The sequence below is a fragment of the Epinephelus fuscoguttatus genome, linkage group LG8 (assembly GCF_011397635.1).
Source record: "Epinephelus fuscoguttatus linkage group LG8, E.fuscoguttatus.final_Chr_v1".
Taxonomy (NCBI): Eukaryota; Metazoa; Chordata; class Actinopteri; order Perciformes; family Serranidae; genus Epinephelus; species Epinephelus fuscoguttatus.
The window spans coordinates 40,642,700-40,664,045 of NC_064759.1; the positions used below are offsets into that span (position 1 = coordinate 40,642,700).

Consider the following 21,346-nt stretch of genomic DNA (forward strand, 5'->3'; position numbering starts at 1 on the left):
AACACATGCTTGTGCTTTTTAATAATTATAACACTGAGTAAAGACCTACCCTGTTCTACAGGAACCAGTGAAGGGAAGCAGGGAAAACTTGCTGACAGATGAACATTGTTTGGCTACCCTTAGAGCTCCATGCCTGTCTGGCAGTGCTGGTGGTAGCACAGGGGTGAGGGGAAGCCAAATACCGTTCATCTGCATACATGGTGATGGCACCCAGCAGAAGTTTCCTTTCCCATCTTCTGTCTCGATCACCAGTGATGTGGTGGTTCACCTTTACACTGTGATGTGTTGCCTATAGTAAGGCTTTAGCTTCTAACTATCTTGATCCTTTTGACCTGTTTTTGCTGCTGAGTCAATCTGACACCCTGGATATATCTTTCAAATGCATGTTGTAGACCTGTCTGTCTGCGTCTCTTACTTTTTCGTTTTTCCAGATATTTGACAGTGTTTCTTCAGGGAGTGCAGTTAGTGACAGTGTGGGCTCCATGTTAGTTCTGATCAAAAAGGTGCAGGGCTGAGTGAAGGGTCAGTTGGGTCAGTAAATGAATTAATATTAATAAAATGAATTAATCATTGCAAACAGTATCTCTGTTAAAATGAGAAACCCAGAGCATCAGCGTTGTAGGAAGTATTCAAATTGACTCACTGAGCAAGGGGACAGGTAGATGAAGAAATCCACTGGCCAGGCTTATTTACTGGCCAAATTAATAAATTGCTTTTTTGTGTCATATGCATACATTTGTCTCAGAACATTTCATTGGGATAATGAGGTATTATGTTGAATACAAACTTAAAGAAGAGGGCAGAGCAGAATTCAGTTCAAAATGGTTAAAATATATTGAACAACTCATTACCACAGCATCAACATGTAAATAAGTTCCCTCTGGTAGGCAGTGATGCAATATATATGCCCAGGGCTTTTACTGTGGAAGGTAAGAATAGAAAAAGTGAAACTGTAATGCCCTGCTGCTGACAGTCTGGGAGGCAATAAAGAACTAAAGTAAACTGTTATTTTTTTCATTACCTCATGAGTATGGGCGCAACACTAGCTAGCAGCAGACCAGGGGCAAGTGATACTTGGTGATTAGCTGATGTTGTGTCCAGTAGATAGTTTCGCAAAACTAAATGATACCAAAATGCGGTAGATACTCTCAAGCATATATTTATTTATTTTTTATCACATGACATTTACCAGCATGGTGAATAGCCTGCAGGATTTACCCACAAAACGGAAAACCTACCTGCATTGGAGCTTGGTGGGTGTTAATTGAGTAATAAGTGCTGTGGATGTGTACATTATCTTGAATTTATCAAGACAGCAGATGTTTGTTAATTTTTTATTATCAGTAGCTTCACACCCATTGAAAGAATGGCAAAGTGTATGAGTGGCTGCATTAATAGCAAACCTCATCAACAACAAATTAACCATGGGATGCTTGATAAAGTATAATAATATATAAGGTTTACAAATATATATACTGGATTTTGTGAGGCCCCTTGAAGCAAATCATAATTTGTGATACTGGGCTATACAAATAAAATTGACTTGACTAAGTAAGGGAAAATTAGGAATAGAAGCCTGTCTCTAATATAATAAAGGCCTGGTTCTTCTTGCAGTTGAAGTTAATTAAGGCTCAGTCACTATTTAAAAATTTATAGTTTACAAAAGAGAGTATAGAGCCATGTGGGTGTGCCTGTTCGTGTTAAAGAGAGTATATATTCTACCACTCAGAGTCCTCTCAGTGTACTTCAGAGTGAGTCCCTGGACCCCTCCAGTAATCTGTTTCAATTTAATGTGTGTGTGTCTCCACACCAGCAGTCCCAGTCCCATCATACGCTCGGCTACCACTCAGCAGTCTGTTTAGAGAAGGGCTCACTGACTCTTCACAATTCACCATGCTAATCCCACTTTTTCTGTGCTGGAATGCTAATGCCAGGGGCACTGTTTTCCTTACTCTGATCTCATATTATTGTTATGTTTTTTTTATATTGAGTGAGTAGAAAATTGGATGCTATTGACAAATCAGCTCATTTTTTCAGATGTTTCTAATTAGAAATGTTTTTGGCCACTAACAAAGTCAGTGAAAGTGTTACCAGTATGAAACAAAGGAGCATTAAGCAATTTAGAACTGAAAATCTACTGTGATGAGTGAACAAAGTATTGAATGATCATCAACTTATTTGTAGTACAGATATGGATAATTAAGTCATACAACAGACATGATCAAGCAAGCTAAAGGAGGTTCAAAAGAAACATCTGGAGAAGAGGTAGATTTAAGAAAATTTTAGCAGCCTGAGCCAAGAAATTGAAATTGGAAATTTAAAAATTGGAAACAATAATAAAAGAAAACTGAAAACAACTGACCTGCAAAATATTAAGTATCCTTAATGTGAAATTCTTCCACCTCTTTAATTTGCTGAATTTCATTTTATTTCTTTTCAGGCTTCAGAATAATTAGGGATGACCAGCCCCCTTCTTGTCATCCAAAGGCATAGGGTGGCACAATCCACTGTAATATTTACAATTAACAAAGGCATTAAAAGCAATGACCAAATTTGTATTTCAGCCAACTTTAATTAAGCATCAAATCTGCACAAGGGGACCTTCAAAGCACTTCATTGTGCATCTCACACCTGCTGTAAGCTTTGCGTTATAGTAATAGTCTTCTAACAATGTCTCTTCTATGCATTTCAGATTGTAAGCAGTGTTTTATCTAATTTCTAACCTTGGTGTTTAAACTTATCAGTCCAGACCATAGACTGTAAAAAATAATGGGTTAGCTTGGTTAGCTCGTTGCTTTTACAGCTACATATTAATTGTGATGATGCTAATGCTATTTTTTGCTAACAAAAAGTAGGCATAAATCCATCAAAATAACATCTGACTCTATAGAGTGCTTTTTAGTACAACACGATACTGAACAAGACTTTTTTCAGGTGAGCAAAGTGTTACAATTAAGTTTCATAAATTTAAAACTGAAAATAGCAACTGCTACGGATATGACTATACTCTGGTTATGGTTATGTACCTAACCAGCCACACCCCCAAATTATGCCTAAATTTAAGACATGATCATTTTTAAACAGGTAAGTTATATATATGAACAAAAAATTATCCCCCATACAGTTGTCATAATCAGGAATTTTAATTTTTTTTTTCCTTAAGTAAAGTCAGCATTTAAACCAAGTGACAACCTCTGGACCTGAAAACTGAAGCCAACATGGAAGTGCCAAAAACTGCAGTTCTTTGAACAGCCACTTGAGGCTGGCTCCAGAAGCCAGTCCCCTTAGACCCCCATGTTAAAATGCCCAATTTCACAACAGAAATAAACATGTTTACAGCCTGGTACAAAGTCTCTAAAGCTAATTTCCCTGTTCATGACAACTGTACAGCAGTGAATTTTTATATAACTGACCTGTTTACATTTAATCCTTTCTTAAAGTTACGCATAATTAAGTGCAAGCGAATTTAAGTGACAGGCTGTCTGCAGATAGTGTCCTCAGCTTCTCTGTCAGATCCACCCTTCGCTCCTCCATAGGGCCAGCCTCTCACCCAAATATGATCACCTTTGGCTCCTAAAAAACCAAGATGGCAATGGCCGAAATGCCAGGCTCAAGGCTTCAGAACGTAGTCCACAAACCAATGGGTGATGTTACGGTTCTTATTTTTACAGTCCATGATTTTAACATGGGTGTCTATGGGGCTTGACTAGCTCAAACTGTCTATGTGCGCGCACACACACACACACACACACACACACACACACACGTATAAACCATAATGCAGTAGCCTCAGACAGAGACACCCAGAATTGAAAACCAAGCAGCCACATATATATAGTATATAAAAAATTCCATGACTCCCATTCTCCCTGTTTTTGTGGATGAAATTAGTCTCCGTACATAGTGGTGGTTTGAATTTAAATGTTCATAATATAATAAATAATCTCAAAATTGCACTACATGTTTTTAAAAATTTGATAAATGTAATGGTGACTTGAGTAACTGTAGCAATTAGGAATTGTATCACTGCTTTCTATAACTATATTTTTATTATCTAACAACAAGATCCTCTTTGAGGTGAACCTTGCAGAAAGGTGGTAATTTACAGATAAAAATCGAGGTGATGAAATATAATGAATTGCTATTACGTAATACCATGTGAACTCACAGATACAATACTGTGTGATAAATTCAAGTCTATCTCATGTGAATGTGTGTAACACTACTCTGGTAAATCCTAAGTTTATAAAGAAATGTTATTGTGATTGTTGGTTGTGTGAATCCGGCTACAGCATCACAAAGAACATTTCCTGTCCTCTGATATCAGCTGAAAAATGTATTTCCAATTCTTTATCTTTAGTCTTTTATATGAACTGAGGATTACATATTTTTCAGAGGGTTAAGAAAAATTCAAGACACTCAGGCTCACGAAACCCTTTAAATCCTGTTGTATAATGTGTGGTTTTTCCTAAAAGTTGGAGCAGAGGTTTAAATGGAGAATAGTGTCCTTAAATCTGTCTTCAGTTTTCCTTTTAGCTGCCTTTTGGTGTTGACAGTGACGGTGCGCTAATTAAAACAACATCTGCATGGAGTGCTGACAAGGTGTGAGGACAACACACATCATACCAGATGCCACGCTAAAGTGGATTAATGAATGTGGGTTGTCTTTCAGGCTGACACATTTATGAAGGTACTGTAACATTTAGGTACAGGCATGAAATAAATACAAACATGAAAAACTAGAGATAAAATACCATGAAATTGTGAAATAACCCAGTAATTTTTCAACCGTCGCACATTACTTTGAAATGTTGTTGCTTGCATTTTATTTCTTCTTTCTTCCTTTTCTTTCTTTTCTTTATTTTTTTTTTTATCATTCTATCACTTTATTTTAAACAAACAGCTTTTTTTTCTCCAGTGTGCATTTTCTGTCATATTCATCAAAAAAGTCTTTGCAGAGTCAACTATCTGATGGCTGATGCTTTGGTCTGAATGAAACAGCCAGTCACATATCTGCCTCTCCCCTGTTTGTTTTTACTGACAGACAAAGTGGTTCTATTGGTATTTTGTGCAGGGTTCACTACTCGCACCTGTGGCACACTTTAAAAAGGGGGTTAGAAACACAAAGAATACATTATCATATATTATAGATGGTCCTGTTATTGGTTCTGACAATCATGGCAAGTCACACTTTTTGCCTACGACTCCCCTAACACAGGCTTGCCCTTTGTGACGTAATGACAGTTTGGGAATCCTCAAAGGGAACATGTCATTGTCTGGGATATGCAGGCTTTAACATATGAACACAGCAGATGAATTCAAATAACACAAGAAGTTTGTGCTCTAGATAAAGGATCAGCGCTCAGTGAATAACCTCCTAAGCCCTACGATAAGCTATTATGGCAAGGCTTAACTATACAGACCAGTGAGCAGTGATAACTAACACGTCTTTGGGGTCATCATGTGGCAAGTGTTTCTTCTAGTTGGTCCCACAACACCTCCAGGAGGCTAGACAGTGATTTCTGGCATCCCATAGACACTCCCCTAATGCCAGGTCTCACTGCTCCCAACAACCTCCTTTACCTTACATTACACATGGCTTTTTCAGCCCAAACATCACTGCCACCTTCAATGAACCCAGGCTCCGTTTATGCAAGCTCCAGGTAGTGACCGTGCCGATACTACCTTTCCTAGCACATTCACCATACCCTATTTCACATGCTACATATCATTACTCCAATATAAGCTTAAGTTAAAGGAGATAGAAAAGATTAACTCACAGAATCAGCAAACACACTCACCTTGCAGCATGGCATGGTCTCAAACAAAAGGGATTCAAATAGGCCACTCCCACACTTACATAACCTTTCTCCTCCTTGATTTTCTCCTGAGAGGAATGATTGGTGGATCTCTCCACCTGATCTCAAGGAGTTATGTACCCTGCCTAGTAGTTCCCCCTGCTGGCCCCCAACTGACATTATTCCTCCTCATCCAAATCCACTGACTAGATCTAGCTGCTTCATCTGACATTTCCTTCATTGTCTTCCTCAAACTCTGTCCGTACACTCCGAGTTCCCCCAGGAGCGAGACAGCTGATCTTGCTATGAATCCCCTACACCCCACTTCCACTGGACAAATCCTAGTTTTCCACCCTTGCTGCTCAGCTTCTGCGCCTACGTCTGCGTACCTAAGCTTTTTCCTTTCATAGGCTTCTTCCACTGAGTCTTCCCAAAGGACTGTCAGCTCAATGAAATATACTATCCGTTGACTCACTGACCACAACATTATGTCAGGCCTCTGATTGATACAAACTATTTCCTGGGGAAATAGTTTGTATCAATCAAGCTTTCCCCCTAAATCTACTTGCATTTCCCAATCACAAGCACCTTCTAGGTGCCACACCCTGGCCTCCTTACTAACTTATCACTTCTGTATTTCTCCTCCTCATAGACAAACTGGATTGTTAAACTCCTATTCTTAAAAGCCTCTGAATTTGCCTGTCTTTGTTTCCCTGCAGCTAAACTTTTCAACAGCTGGTTATGTTGCCATGTATACTGGACTTGTGACAAGCTAACTTTACAGCCTGACAAAATACGCTTTAACCCTATGGGCCCGAACGACACATAGTGCATCCAAATTCACACCCGTTCTTCTCTGTGGATTTTCTCCGCTACTGTGCGTCATAGCGAGAAGCCATGCATATCACGTGAAACAGCGGAACTGTAGCTTTCCGACAAGGCCAAACACTTGTGGGTAATGCAGTGTTTTCACAGCAAAAAAAATTGATAAAGTTACAATAAAATGATGTATGACAGAGCTTTCATACAGCTTTGCACACACATTACTCTTGGATCGATTACTCGCGAACACAGGCTTGCACAGAAATGCCATGCATATCACATGAAAGCGCAGGACCAGAATTTTCCAGTGATACCACACACTTCATTGTGCTGTCATCCTATCATGCTATGAATCCAGATCAATTGTCTACAAAATAAAAACCTCACGAATTTCTTTACAATCCATTATACAGATCTTGTTATCAGTCACTTCATATAGTGAGGAATATTGTATGTTACCACGTTTTAGGCTTGCGTGTGTTTCTCCCTGTCTATCCACATTTGTAGTCCAGCTTTCAAGATGCAGATATCTCCATGTTGTCCAGCTGACACTCCATCAAACTTTGTATGACAAGACAAGCGCACTTCACCTTTGCGCACCCAGACAACTGCAGTCTACGTAATTATGCATGCTGACAGGGCCATAGTCACCATATACATTGTGGGGGACACGTGCCCCCCCACCAATGCCCAAAATGTCCCCCCAATATATAACTGAAACTGAAAAACAAATATTATCTTGGAGGACATCATTGCACTTGGTTGACTATTTTTCTGTCATCTTGGATGTAAATTTTGCATGTTTCCTTCAGATAAAACACATGTTTGACTTGTGAATGAGTCAATGGAATTTCTTGCTATAATGAAAAAATACTTGCAATCATGTCCACCTGGCACAAACCACATGTTTTGGACAACTGTGAAGTGACAGAATGTCCCAGCATCATGGTTCTTATATTGCCAGATTCCAGAAAGTCTCCCCTCTTCATATATGACAGAATATGTCTTTTTCCAACTTGCTGTGGTGAGATACATGTAAAAATGTAAGAATTCAGGCACACAGATTTGTTTTTTTCATTGATATAAAAATAATATAAAACACAGGCACATAGAAGGACATGGAATGATAGCAAATCTGGTTAGCCCAGATTGTCCTGAAAAAAAAAACAAACAAGATATAGCATGTGTATGTAGCCTTTATAATGACTGATATGAGCTTAAAAGTAAAGGCAGTAAAAATACCCCAAGAAGGCATGATGGGTCCCCATTTACCCACAGTTTTAGGTTCTGGGGGGTTGGTAACACATCATATGTAGCCCCTACCAGGAATCTAATACGATTCCCCTTCATATTCCACTGGTCCCTCCAACTAAGCTTCCTCTTCTCTACACTTTCCCAATTCAACCACTGCCTATTCCACCCTGCCTAGCCTGGACCACTACTTTTGCACCCCTTAGTATCTCCTCCTGTCTACATATCTGTTCAACAACCAGCTTTCTTTTATCTTTGAGACCTGCTTTATTCCATACCGGTTTGCCTGAGCCAAGCCCCAGGCCTCCCTGGCCAAACTGAACATTGCCTACAATCTCTGCATGCCTGAGAGCTGCCTCTGCCTCCTGAACTGCCGATCTTTTTTTTTTTTTTTTTAATACTTGTCTGCATTGGTCTTCATAGCTTAGCGCCACTAAAGGGTGTAAGCTTCTTGTGAAGATTGATGCACTGTTAATCTTGCAGTCAAGTATTTTATACCCATAATGCATGGTTGTGACCGTCACCCACCCTCCCTGGAGACTAGCCTAACAGCCTTTATTGGAAAAACTTCCTAATATGAGTCAGAGAGGGCCGTGATACACCAAAGTGTGTCAGGGGGAAAGTAAGGAAACAAGCAAGGGGGAGGGGGTAGGTGCTTAAGTCCTGAGTTATATAGTGACAGTGCATGCGGAGAAGAAGGAGGAAAAACAAACAAATAAACAAACAAACGAAAGAAAAAAAAACGGGGAGAAACAGGCAGTGTAGCTGATGTATTGCAGCCTTGAGGTGGTTGTGCTTCATGCAGATTATCAAAAATAAACATATACATGTCTACTATACTGTACTGAAAAACAAAAACAAAAGAGAAGTCTATACTGAACACCAAAAATGTGAGAGTCTTGGTGGAGGGGGAAAGCCCGATTGCAGAGAAGAGTTGCCAGCGCGGTGTGGTAGGTCTGAGACGCAAGTGGGCCCCTTTGGAGTGATCCCATCGGTTCTTTGCGATGCGTCACGGAGCTGAAGTATTGAATATGCATGCATTTGAACCCTCCCAATGTGTTTATGAAAACCATCACCAGGGTCCAGGGCCAGCCCTGCGGGGGAAGGGGGGCGGTATGGCACCCCAAGAACGCAGGAGCGCCCAGACCCCAAGACCAGGGAGCCGCAGAGGCTGCAGGACACCACGCAGGCCCAAGGACCCAGGGCGGCGAAGGCCGGCACCCCCAGAGAGCCAGAGACACACCCCAGACAGGCGGGGCAGGAGGGCCCGCCCACCCACCGCCCGACGCGGACCCCACCAACACACATGAGAGAGCGGACCGCCACGAGCAGTCAGTCCCCCATCGGGACCCCCCTAGCAGAGGGCCCATAAACCACAGCCGGTCAGGAGGCAGAACCCCGGCAGGAACCCACAGAGCCCCTAGGGCGCCACCCGGCCCACCCGCCACGGGGCCGCGGGACCCCCCGGACACCGGGAACCCAGCCAAACCACCATGATGTGAATGGGCTCCCTGGCTTCAACCCTCAGCCCAGGAGGGCCGGGCCCCACTAGCCACGCCATGCATATCTACAGTGTGTGTAAACCCACCACCCCCCCTCTTACTATGATCTATGATTCTCCGATCCCTGACGGAGAAACATTAACCCTACACCGTGAATGTGAATGTGAGTGCCCATAAGTGTGATGTGGTGCATTAAAATTGAGGGACATAGGAGACAGGTGGGGGCAAGGCTGATGGCTACAGCCCACTGCTGTCCTGCAGCCCGTGCAGCCATAAGGCACCTGGAACCTGGTCCCATCTGTCCCCCAAGATGTAGGTGTATGTGGTGCTTTAAAATTGGAGAGCAGATAAGGATGGGCCGGGGGGCAGCATGGAGGGCTACCGGACACCACTGTCCCATAGCCTGCCCCATCATGTAGCCCCCCAATCCATCCGTGGTCCGCACCTCGAAGAGTGAGTGTATGTGGTGCATTAAAACTGTGCAATGTGTGGTGAGTGAACTAAATGTGGTTTAGGAGGCCAGGCCAGTGTAGGCCCGGCCCGAGGGCCGGAGGAATGGATGGGAGGGGCTAGGAGGTGGCACCAACCAGACCCCGGCGCCGCGAGGCCCCCAGCACCCATGGACAGCGGGCCAGGCGGGCCCCAGGGAAACCCAACGGGCCCCCACCTAACCCCGCCCCACTGGCAACTGCAGTGGCAGGCCCCCGCAGTGGTCCCAACCTGGGCCACACCGCCCGTAGCAAATCGGCCCCCAGCAGAAGGGTAAGGCGCACCACCAGGGTGCACGGACGACGGGCACCCCCCAGCCCCCCCCTGAACTGCCGATCTTGGGTTCCACTTCCTCCCCTTGGTTGGATTTGGAACCACACTCCTATCTACCACGTCCTTACTCCCAGATAACAACAGCTCTGTCCTGACCTTGGTACATTTAAATTCCTCTGTTAAACTAGATACTGGCGGCGGAAGTATCCCTTTTCCATACAATGCAACACTACTTAGACACTTAGGAGTGCCCAACCACTTCCTAATATAGGAGCTAACCAACCTTTCAGTTCTCTCCACAATGGATATTGGAAATTCATAAATTGACAATGGCCACATTAACCTAGGATATAGCCCAAACTGCAAACACCACAACTTCAACTTTCCTGGAAGTTCTGATTTATCTATTCTATCCAATCCTTCTGCCACATCTTTTTTAAATTTCACCACCTGTTCCTCATCATACAATCCCCTCTTCAGCTCCGCCCTTCTAAGAGCTGCTAGCCTGCCTCTCAACTCCTCTTACAACACATTCTTTCCCTCCCTTTCTTCTTCTGTAGCCTTTTTCCACTGCTTTCTTAACTGTCTCCTTTCCTTAACTAACTTCTCTATTTCTCTTTGCCGCCTGGACTTACCTGACTGTACCCTCTCACTCCTTTTTCTCTCATGCACCCCAATGCTCTCTGCACCATATGAGTAAATAATATCTCCCATCTTTTCTAACATTTCTATTGCATTTCCTCTAAGCCATTTTAAGATTACTGACAAATCTCTATTAACTATTTCCTCTTCTTTACTGTCATTTGCCTTAGGCCATCTAGCTCTAACCTATTGCTCCATGGTTCTCTCTCTGACTGGCCTGCTAACCTCAGTGTCACCTGCATCCCCTCTTACTACCTCCTCCTCCTCCTCCTCAGTGGCAGTGTTACTGATATCCTGCGAACTGTGATTTTCTACCTGTCGCTGAACTTCATCCGACTGACTCGACTGACTTCTTAAGAAGTATTGATCAAAGCAGCTACTCTGCCCTTTCTTTGCCACACACTTCTTTTTTCCCTGATGAGTTCTTAGGCCTTTTATTGATGTTACTTTCTGCCAGTGATTTTATTTGTCACGACAATAATCCATAGAGTGCTGGAACAAACTGACTATTATTTTCATCTTTTAAAATTATTATATTTATTAGAAAAAAGAACATGAGCTAATGAGACATTAACACTATTAAACAACAATACAGTGTGTGCAAATTTTGTTTTCTTTTCTACTGCACCCAGAATGGCTTTTGACTTTTGACTCATTTTAAGTCTAGAGGTTGTACCCCTATACTCCTACTACAGACTAGACAACCTGGTATCACTCTCACTCTCATCAGGGAGAATCATGGTGGGACAACAAAGGGGATGGGAGTCCAAGTAGGATGAACAGGAGGGGTGGTGGATAAATCCAGCAGCAACCAACTTTCACCTCAGAGGTCATTGTTTCGCTCCCTGTAAGATTGTGAAGCCAAACCCTGTTTTTTTCTCCTGTGGAAACAGACAATACACAACGTTCCAGGATGTCAACAACCAATGCACCCAGGGTACCTTGCATGTTATATGTTAAAAAGTCCATGACCAAATGTTGATATGCAATGAGGTTGGATGTGAGACTGTGCTGGACTAGAGGCTGACATTTGGTTTCCCGCAAAATGGGAGTCAGTTTCACTAATCGTCACATGACTGGGACAGGACAGGAAAAAAAGTCAGTGGGTCGGGAATAATAATAAAAATGTTAAGAAAATAATGTGACATCAGTGAACAGCTATTAGTTCATTTCCACATAGAAAGTAAATGCCTGTAGTGGGAACACATGTCATGTTAAGCACGTGAGGTAAAATGGGGATAAGATAATGTTAGTGTTTTAATGGCACTTGCCATTATGTGTTAGCATCGAGCTAACAGACCAAGGGTTGTTGTAAATATAAATAAAATAAGAATAAGGTTTATTACCAAATAGGTTTACACCAATAACGAGTTTGCCTTGGTGTTTGGTGCTTACAAACAACATACAATAATAATAATAATAATAATAATAATAATTATGATAATAATAATAATAATAATAATAATAAGTTAATATAATGTAAATGTGTATTTTTTTATGTATTTAATAATATTGATAGCTTTATGTGTGTCAATACCTCGTGCATCCAGAACATAATAAGGACCTCGATATACATGAATTTAATAATGTTAAATGGTTTTTCCAATTGAAACTCTTAGTAAATGTATCACATATCATAATAATCATAATCATAAACATCATAATCCTGAAGTATGATGAAAAAAGATGGCTGATATGTGATGAGATTTCCAATTCTGCAGGTATCAGAGATTTCCTTGCTTAAACATGGTATGAGCAGTTTAGTTTTATAAGTGTTTAAAAATGGAAGCATGAGCAAGAGACTCCCACTGAGACTGCCCACTGAGGGCCCAGTTTTTTGTGCTACGCCCCTTTTGATATGCATTTGATTTGTCTTAGGACTACATATACTAACTAAAGGTATGTGCTCCCATTCCCAAATTAATTACTTTGTACTCATTCTGCAGCAGAAGAGAAACTTTTCATACCCATTGCACCATGTGGCAAGAGTAGGAATAACAAAGTGATGGTTCAGGCAGCCGAATTTTTTTCAGCACAAATGATTTAGAGCATCGAGAACTATGGTGTAGCTAATAACAAAGACAATTTTTACTGTTGTGACTGGCCCACATTTACACCCGGAGGTTTATTTATAGCGAGGGAATAGCAGCATGCATGTTCTGCCTCTCACATCCCTGCACAACTGTGAGAACCTCTGACCACAGGCCTGTTTTAATCTTTCTCCAACATATTACATGCATTTAATTGAACATAAATAAGCCAGCCAATGTGGTGAGGGTCACATTAACCTTGACCTCAGGAGTCTGCAGCTCAGTGACGGATCAGCCATTACTCCCATCATGCGGCGCTGCGAGTCAGCCGTCTGGGGGAATCACTTTAATGTCTAGGCGACCGATAATGATTGAGCAGCCCAGTAAAAGGAACTCTTCTTCCTTGTCGCGATGCACTCGGAGGAGAGTTGGGAAGGGAACGCTTGAGGGGCCGTTTCCTTACAAGGATATTTATCACAGGCAGGCCGATCTGTTTTACGCTCAGGAGACTCCCAGACGGCCCCCTAATAAACGCTTAGAAGGGATGAAATATTCATGCGGAGTTAAATATGGATCCTAGAGCAGTCGCCGCGTATTAAACACCGTCAATACTGATCAGTGCTGACACCCCTCTTTTCTCCCACTCAAGTATTTTTCCCCACCAGATCTCCCATCGGCTGTGCCTGTAGGTTTTGGAAAGGTACAGAGGGAGATTCAGCCATGCAGAATGGAAGGAGAGATGTCTTAGGAGTGAGAGGGAGAGCAGGAGGGCTCCGACATGTGTTTATGATGAGCGAGTGCAGCAGTCAGATGTGTCGGGCTGCTTTTATCGATGTTAACTAACTAACCGTAAAACAGCGATTGCTGCTCCAGCAGCGGAAGCAGTTTTTCTCCTAAGACAGCTCACGCAACATCAAGCCCTCATACCAGATTGGACTCAAGACAAACCCAACCCAACCCACACACACACACACACACACACACAAACACACACACACACACACGCACACACACACTTTTGCTTTCTACACTTGTATACATGCAAATAGAGCCAGGTACAATCCAGCTGATCATTCTGTGTCCGAGGTCTAAGCAAGTGGTAACCATGTTGCAGGACCTCTACTCATACCGCTTGGACACATTAAGAATCTGTCAGGCATGGTGGCCAGCCCAGCGGAATCATGGGAGGAACTAAATGGATCAGCATGTGTCCATCTGTCCATGCGTCTGTCCATCTGTCATGTACAGTAAATCAGATGCCACTGACTGGCTTTCTTTTCAAGATTTAGGGAAGAACCTTTGTTCCAAATTCTCAAAATTATAGTTATCATGGATCAGATCTTTGAAGTCGTAAGGCTCAAGTCCGTGTCGCAGTTTTTTTTTTTTTTTCTATATTGGGGGAGAAAACATGAAGCAGGGGGTTTAGAGGTTCCCTGCCAGAACATTTTTTAGCATTAAACACTTAATTTTTGCACAAAAAAAGCATACCAGTTGGTGCATTTTCTGCATCTATTCAAGGTGTAAATGTGTTTAATTATGTCAAAGTAAAAGTCCTTTGCTATTTTCATGTTTTTATGGGTGGTGGTTCTAGATATTGAGAGGAGTGCATCCCCTGCATCTCCATCTGAGTATATGCCTATGGTTGTTGGTGTTGCAAATCTTTTTTTGATGATTTTGACTGTAGTCATCAAATTCACGAGTCTGCAGCACAGAGAGATGGCCAAGAAACAAGTAGCTGAATGTGAATGTGTCAAATAATAACAGCGCCTTTGTTACGATTGTGGACAGAGAGTTAATTTGTTCTGTTTTGTTTCTGGGAATAACAAGTGCACATTGAGTCTTAATCAGATATTTTTTGAGTTGGTGTCTGTTTCTTGCAAAATGATAGCTTGATTACATTTATCTAAGCAAAAAGTAAATTAATGATTTGTCATGTTTAGCACATTATGACATCTGAGACATTTCCACGACCACTGAACAAACTCCAGATCTGCTGATAAAGGTTGTAAGATGCAGTTGTAAAAGCAAAGCAAAACAGGACACTGGTAATGCCAGTGACTAAAACTAAGTTAGTGTGGGGAGATCAAAGTTACACCATAAAATAATGACATGTTTTCTTCCTTTTTTATTTAAACATTTTTTTTTAATTTTATTCCCGAAGAATTATTTCTATCACATAACTTCCTACTATCATCACATTTCTGTTGGTGTACGGATAACAAAATAAACTGTGTTAACAGTGTTGGGCAGCAGTGTCACTACAAGTTGCGATGTTACTAACTTGACCACATTTCTCAGTAGCGTGGTGGTAATGTCACTACTTTCTGAGTCAAATAGCTTTTCAGTAGCGAAACTGATTTATTGACCAAATAGCGCATTAGTTTCCACAAGTTACAAGCTATTTTTTCCAGGAAAAGCTCTGAGGTGCAGTGGACTTTTTTCTGCGGAGGTCTGGATAAAAGTAAGGATAATAAAACTGAGGATAAGTAATGTGACTGACGCCAGCGCCAAACCGAGGCATGTGGACGAGGGAAGCACTTCCGTATGACATCACACACTAATCCTTCAATTTGTTCTGCTTGCTGCTTTTGCTATTGGCGTTTCTTGGCAAGACTCTGCCTCTGATTGGCTACACTGCACTTCTTGACACATCTCAAACGTGTCTTTTCCCTAGACTGTATATATTTAGCAGATTTGCAGAGGACACCAAAGAAAAGTGCCAGAGAGACAGGTAACAATATTAAGTAGGAAGAAAGGCGAGACAGAGAGAGATGTTATTTGCAGGACATGTTCATGTTCTAATGTCCCCCCAAAAATATATTTTTTTTGTTTATGATCTTTTATTTAATGTGGTTTAATTGACTGATTTTTTTTTGTTCTGTTTTTGAAATAATGACATAGCCAGATAGCAAAAAGGGGACACAGGGGACATGTCCCTCTCAATATTTAGAATGTGCACATATTTCCACCTCATACAAAGAGCATTGCCAGTGTCCTGAGTTTTTTTTTTGGAAGCAGTATTCCTTGTTAAAAGCTTTCCCCATAAAACTAAGTGGTTTTATTATTATTAAGTGGGTGTCTCCGATTTGCAGAAACCTCCCTTATCAGATCATGCTTAAAGGAGACCTATTATGCTTTTTTCAGGGTCATATTGATATAAATATGTAATATTGGGCTCTAGTGGAATAGATTTATGTGCTTTAATGTTCAAAACACACATTTTATGTCTTGTACTGCTCATTGCTGCAGCACCTCTGTCTGAAACGCTGTGTTTGGGCTTATGTCCCACCTCCCCAGCAGCCCAGCCTGCTCTGATTGGTCAGCTCGCTCAGTCTGCTGTGACTAGTGCAATGTTAGAGCATGTGTCGGAAAATGTGGCTTCCCTTACCTTATCTGACTTCACCTCTGGAGGCTGCCGCAAAAAAATCATAGAGGCTCAGGCCATTCGCCCTCATGAATTTGAGTGAAGAAACACGAGCTGATAGACTCTGAAGCCGCTTCTTAACAAACACTGGAGCTGGACGTTTCACAGTGGTAAGTTTTTATTTTGTAGCAGTCTTATATTTCAGCTGTAACATGATAACCGTCGACTTGTGCCACTGACGTCGACATGTCGACAAATCGACAAATCGACTTCTGTTAATGCCCTAGTGTGGAAACACCAACAGCAGCACTCTAGTAGCAGCAGTACTACGGATATGCCAGGAGTTTCCTGATGTGGGTGGTAAGTGCGTTGGCCTCCAGCTGCCCCTTGGCTGAAGTGAGAGACGTGTAAGGCAACCACTTCCTCCTTTGAGGGTCTCTCGTACTGGGATGCCAGGTCCTTTGGGATGGCGATTTTGAGGAAGACAAGCCTCATCAGGTGATCTACAGTCTGTAAAATATTGCATTTAAGTATTGAGCTCCTTGTGTTTTTAAATCAAGTGTTTCCCTGAATCCACCTTTCTTGTATATATTTCAAGTGTTGCCACAACTATTTCATATTTTTTTATCTGATGTTATCATGTTGGTAATAAAAATAAAATTAGTTACAAATTACTGCATATAGGGTCTTTTTTACAGCCTTTGCTGAGGGTAAAACTGAACTAAAAGAAAACATTTTTCTCAGATTCCTCTGTAATAACAGAGTAGCCAGGGTTATATGTTGAGTCACAAGGGTCGAGTAGCTCTGTTTAAGTTTCTCCCTCGTTCTCCTCCAACTCAACATGAGGTCTCATACTTGGTGTGAAACCTATTCCCTTTATAGGTGTTGATGACAGCTGAAAGTCCAAATGAAAGAAAATATGTTTTTGTTTGTGTGTGTGTGTGTGTGTTTATGTGTATATATGTATATATATATATATATATATATATATATATGCATATATATATATATATATACATATATATATATGTGTATATACATACATGTATATATATATATATATATATATATATATATATGAACGCAACACTTTTGTTTTTTGTTTCAACTCTATGCGAAGGAGATGTGTTGCACTGCGTGAGGCAAATGGTAGTCACACCAGATACTGACTGGTTTTCTGACCCCCCCCCTAATAAAGCAAAACTGCACATTTTAGAGTGGCCTTTTATTGTGGCCAGCCTAAGGCACACCTGTGCAATAATCATGCTGTCTAATCAGTATCTTGATATGCCACACCTGTGAGGTGGGATGGATTATCTCGGCAAAGGAGAAGTACTCACTGACAGATATAGACAGATTTGTGAACAATATTTGTGAGAAATGGTCTTTTGTGTAAATAGAAAATGTTTTAGATCTTTGAGTTCAGCTCATGAAAAATGGGAGCAAAAATAAAAGTGTTGCATTTATATTTTTGTTCAGTGTATATGCTACATAACATACTAAAGAAGAGGGAAAACCCCCAAAAGCATAAAAGGTCTCCTTTAAGCTACTTTCACATCACCACGTGGTAACCACCCAGACAAGTGCCTATCTGCAAATGTTCCCCCCAAAAGCAGAGCATTTGTAACAGCACTGTTGCTGCCACAGTGCACGGCTGCGATGACAGGCAGACTGTTTGGTGAACACTACTAAAAGCGCAAGCTAGCTTGTAGTTGCACACTGTAGTATGACAACAGAAATCACTGAAAATACCAAAGATTTCTACATATTTGGACAATGTGCCAATCATCTAAAATTTGGTGATGATGTTATCCCAGGCCCAGTTTTTCTTCTGGTTATCCTTATAAGCTGTTGGTGTTGAAACTCTTGGTATTCAGACACAAACAAGATCAGCTCCTCCATTTTGTTTTCTTGTGCTTCATAATGACCACTAATTGATTGGCCAGGCAGGTGGCAACACAGCAAACTCAGTCCGGCAGAAAAAAATCTGTGCACGTGCATGTGGGAGGCAGCCGCTTCATACCCCTACAGCCGTGTTGGAAATAGCCTCCCCTCTGCTGCCTTCCCCTCATTAAAATGACTGGAGGCGACAAGTTACTGCGCAGCGGTGTGAAAGCCCCTTTAGTCATTACTGAATGAATACACAGCTACACCACATCATTTACTGGTTTTACACACATATGGACGTATTGGTGCACAGCTAGTTCTCCAATAGCCACGTTTACTAGGAGCTCTGTGACACAACTTCAAGCCTTTATAGTCTGGCTTGTTAATGTTATACACAGTAGTTGTATGAGGTGTTGTACACCCCTGCTAAGGAGTCACTTTGCCATGAGATGGTTAAATGGAACACTGCCAGTGTCTTACAGGTCAACACTCTGGGGATATCATCATCAGTGTGCAACAGAGTGTTTGATTTAATGAAAACCAGCGCCTGGCTGCTGAAGCTCCAGCAGACTGCAGGCTGGTTTCCCACAGTGCAGTGCACTCATCTGGAAGCAGGAAGTAAACAAATAATGCCACAGGCCAAACAGCTGGGGACGGTGGGCTGCGGGCAGAGACACAGGACTGCTGGGCCGCTTCAGACGATGTGTCTGTTTGTAGATGTAAGGACTGATGCTGGACTACTATTCAAAATAGCATCTGGTCCGGTCAATGTCAATTCACTTGCAATAAACAGGAGTTGGATTAATTACCTGTGACCACTTTTAGTTTTTAAATAAGAGTCATGCTAGAATGGGAGTAAGCCGGCACATGTAGTCTTCACTGTACATAATTATTTTCTTCTTTGACTTGAATTTCAACACCTGTATTTTAAAATGATTTTAGAATATTCTAATCTACTCTGTACACTACATGATGGTATTTAAAGGGTAACTTATTTTCCAAACTGGACCTTTTTTTCTAGTGCTGACCCAAAAAATTCGAATAGCTTCGAAGCTTCGTTCGATGGCACGTGATTTGATTGTGAAAAAAAAAAAAAAAATTGGAGCTTCAGTGCTTTTTTTCCCGTTTTTTTTTTGGGGGGGGGGGGGCGCCTTAAACACAACACTAACCCCCACCAGTCCGATATTGACAACGAGCGCACTCAGAGCTGGCAGACATGTCCAAGAGGATGTGTTAGGCCTATAAGTGTTCATGTTCCAGGTCCACTTTGTGTTTTTAATTGATTGATAGTTTTTGGTTGATTGACAAATAAAGGCTGGCCCCATTAGGCCGTGTAAAGAAGTCATCCGGTCTGATTTTTGCATGAATTGCCTAAAAATGTTTCACAGTAAATCAGAGAACGGGGATATTATTGCCACTGGTTATTTGAAATGGATAAAGGTATTTTTTACTGGTGAGTTAAGGGAGAATAGCCTATATACCATGTAATTAAAAAAGAAAAAATCTCCGACAAGGAAATAGAAAGCCCGACGCACAATGGAGACCTGCTATTATCCTGCTTGAACACAGACAACTAAATTCTTTCAACAATGTGATGTAAAATATGCATTTTCCAGTTACACCGATCTGCTCTGAGTCTGGTGTCAGAGACACTTCTGATGCACTGAGTTGCGCATCTGTTTGATTGTGCTGCAGTGTGTGCCGAGGGTTTTAATTTAGTGTTCAATCAAAAGTTAAACACTACTTATCACCGACCATTAGTGTTTTTCATTCATTCATTCATCTTCTAACCGCTTCATCCTCTTGAGGGTCGCGGGGGGGCTGGAGCCTATCCCAGCTACATCGGGCGAGAGGCAGGGTACACCCTGGACAGGTCGCCAGACTATCGCAGGGCTGACACATAGAGACAAACAACCATTCACGCTCACATTCACACCTACGGTCAATTTAGAGTTACCAATTAACCTAGTCCCCAATCTGCATGTCTTTGGACTGTGGGAGGAAGCTGGAGTGCCCGGAGAGAACCCACACTGACATGGGGAGAACATGCAAACTCCGCACAGAAGGGCTCCCACGCCCGGGATCGAACCGGCAACCCTCTTGCTGTGAGGCGAGAGTGCTAACCACCACACCACCGTGCCGCCCTTAGTGTTTTTCGTTTGGGAATATTTTATCTTAATTCTAGTGTTGGAAGAAACTAACAGCCTCAACTTTGGAAATTCAGCCGTTGCCATTTTGGTTTTTGGAGTCAGATGTGACCATATTTGGGCAATTGAGAAACCAAGGAAACTATTGGCAGACAGCATGTCACTCAGAGTGGCCTCTTCTTGATTGTGCTTAACTTTAAGTTTTATTAAATTGCAAACGAGTTCAGTTGTCATGACGGGGAGAAATAAGCTACAGAGACCAATTTTTTTATTTTTGTACCAGGCTGTAAACATGTTTATTTCTGCTCTAAAGTTGGGCATTTAAACATGGGGGTCTATAGGAACTGACTGGGTGCTGGAGCCAGCCTCAAGTGGCCTTTCAAAAAACTGCAGGTTTTGGCACTATAATGTATCATCCCAGGAGGTTGCTGCCTGGATTTTGGGTCTGATTCTGAATTTGTAGGGTCCTTTCCATAAATTGTCAGCCACTCAGAATAACAATCTGAGTCTGACAGTGGCAAAAACAAGCAGTTTTAGTCTATGTAAATTGATAGTGCTCGATTGCCTGCAGGGACTATATTTCAGCATGTTTTGCTGCTGAAGGCAAAAACAGGAAAATAGAGTCCACATTAAAAAATACCAAAGTTACTTTAAAGTAGACTAAGTTGGAGTTGGTGAGCAGTAGATGATTTTTGAAACTGATGCAAAAAGAGCACAACTAACTAAATATATCTATATACATTACAAACCACTGCTCATTTTCAGACATTATTAATTACAGTAATATGCCTACTGCCTGGGGGAAGATGTGTATGAAGCATCCATGTTTTCACGGACATGAATGTAAACTAACTGCGACTGGTGAGTAGAGGCATACAACCGTGGGGTGGTAATTCTTCTTAAGACCTGAATTAAAAGAACATTAGATTTGAACTATGATATAGCATGTGGTGTATTGTAATATTAGTTCGTTATTAGTTAGTAATTATTGTGTACAGTTTTATGTAGCTATTTAGTGTGAAGTGCACTACAGCACACTGACAGGTACAGGTAGGCCAACCAGCCTGCACCATAACCATGCATTACAAACAGTACAACCTGTAATGTGTGTTGTCACCTTATGACTCCATCATTTCTCATA

The 21,346-nt window shown here is 41.6% G+C and overlaps 1 protein-coding gene across 4 annotated transcripts in view; it reads left to right on the forward strand.

Moving 5' to 3' along the window:
* Nucleotides 1-21,346, forward strand: part of grik2 (glutamate receptor, ionotropic, kainate 2) — a 450,636-nt gene that overhangs the window by 155,901 nt on the left and 273,389 nt on the right. The window lies entirely within an intron of this gene.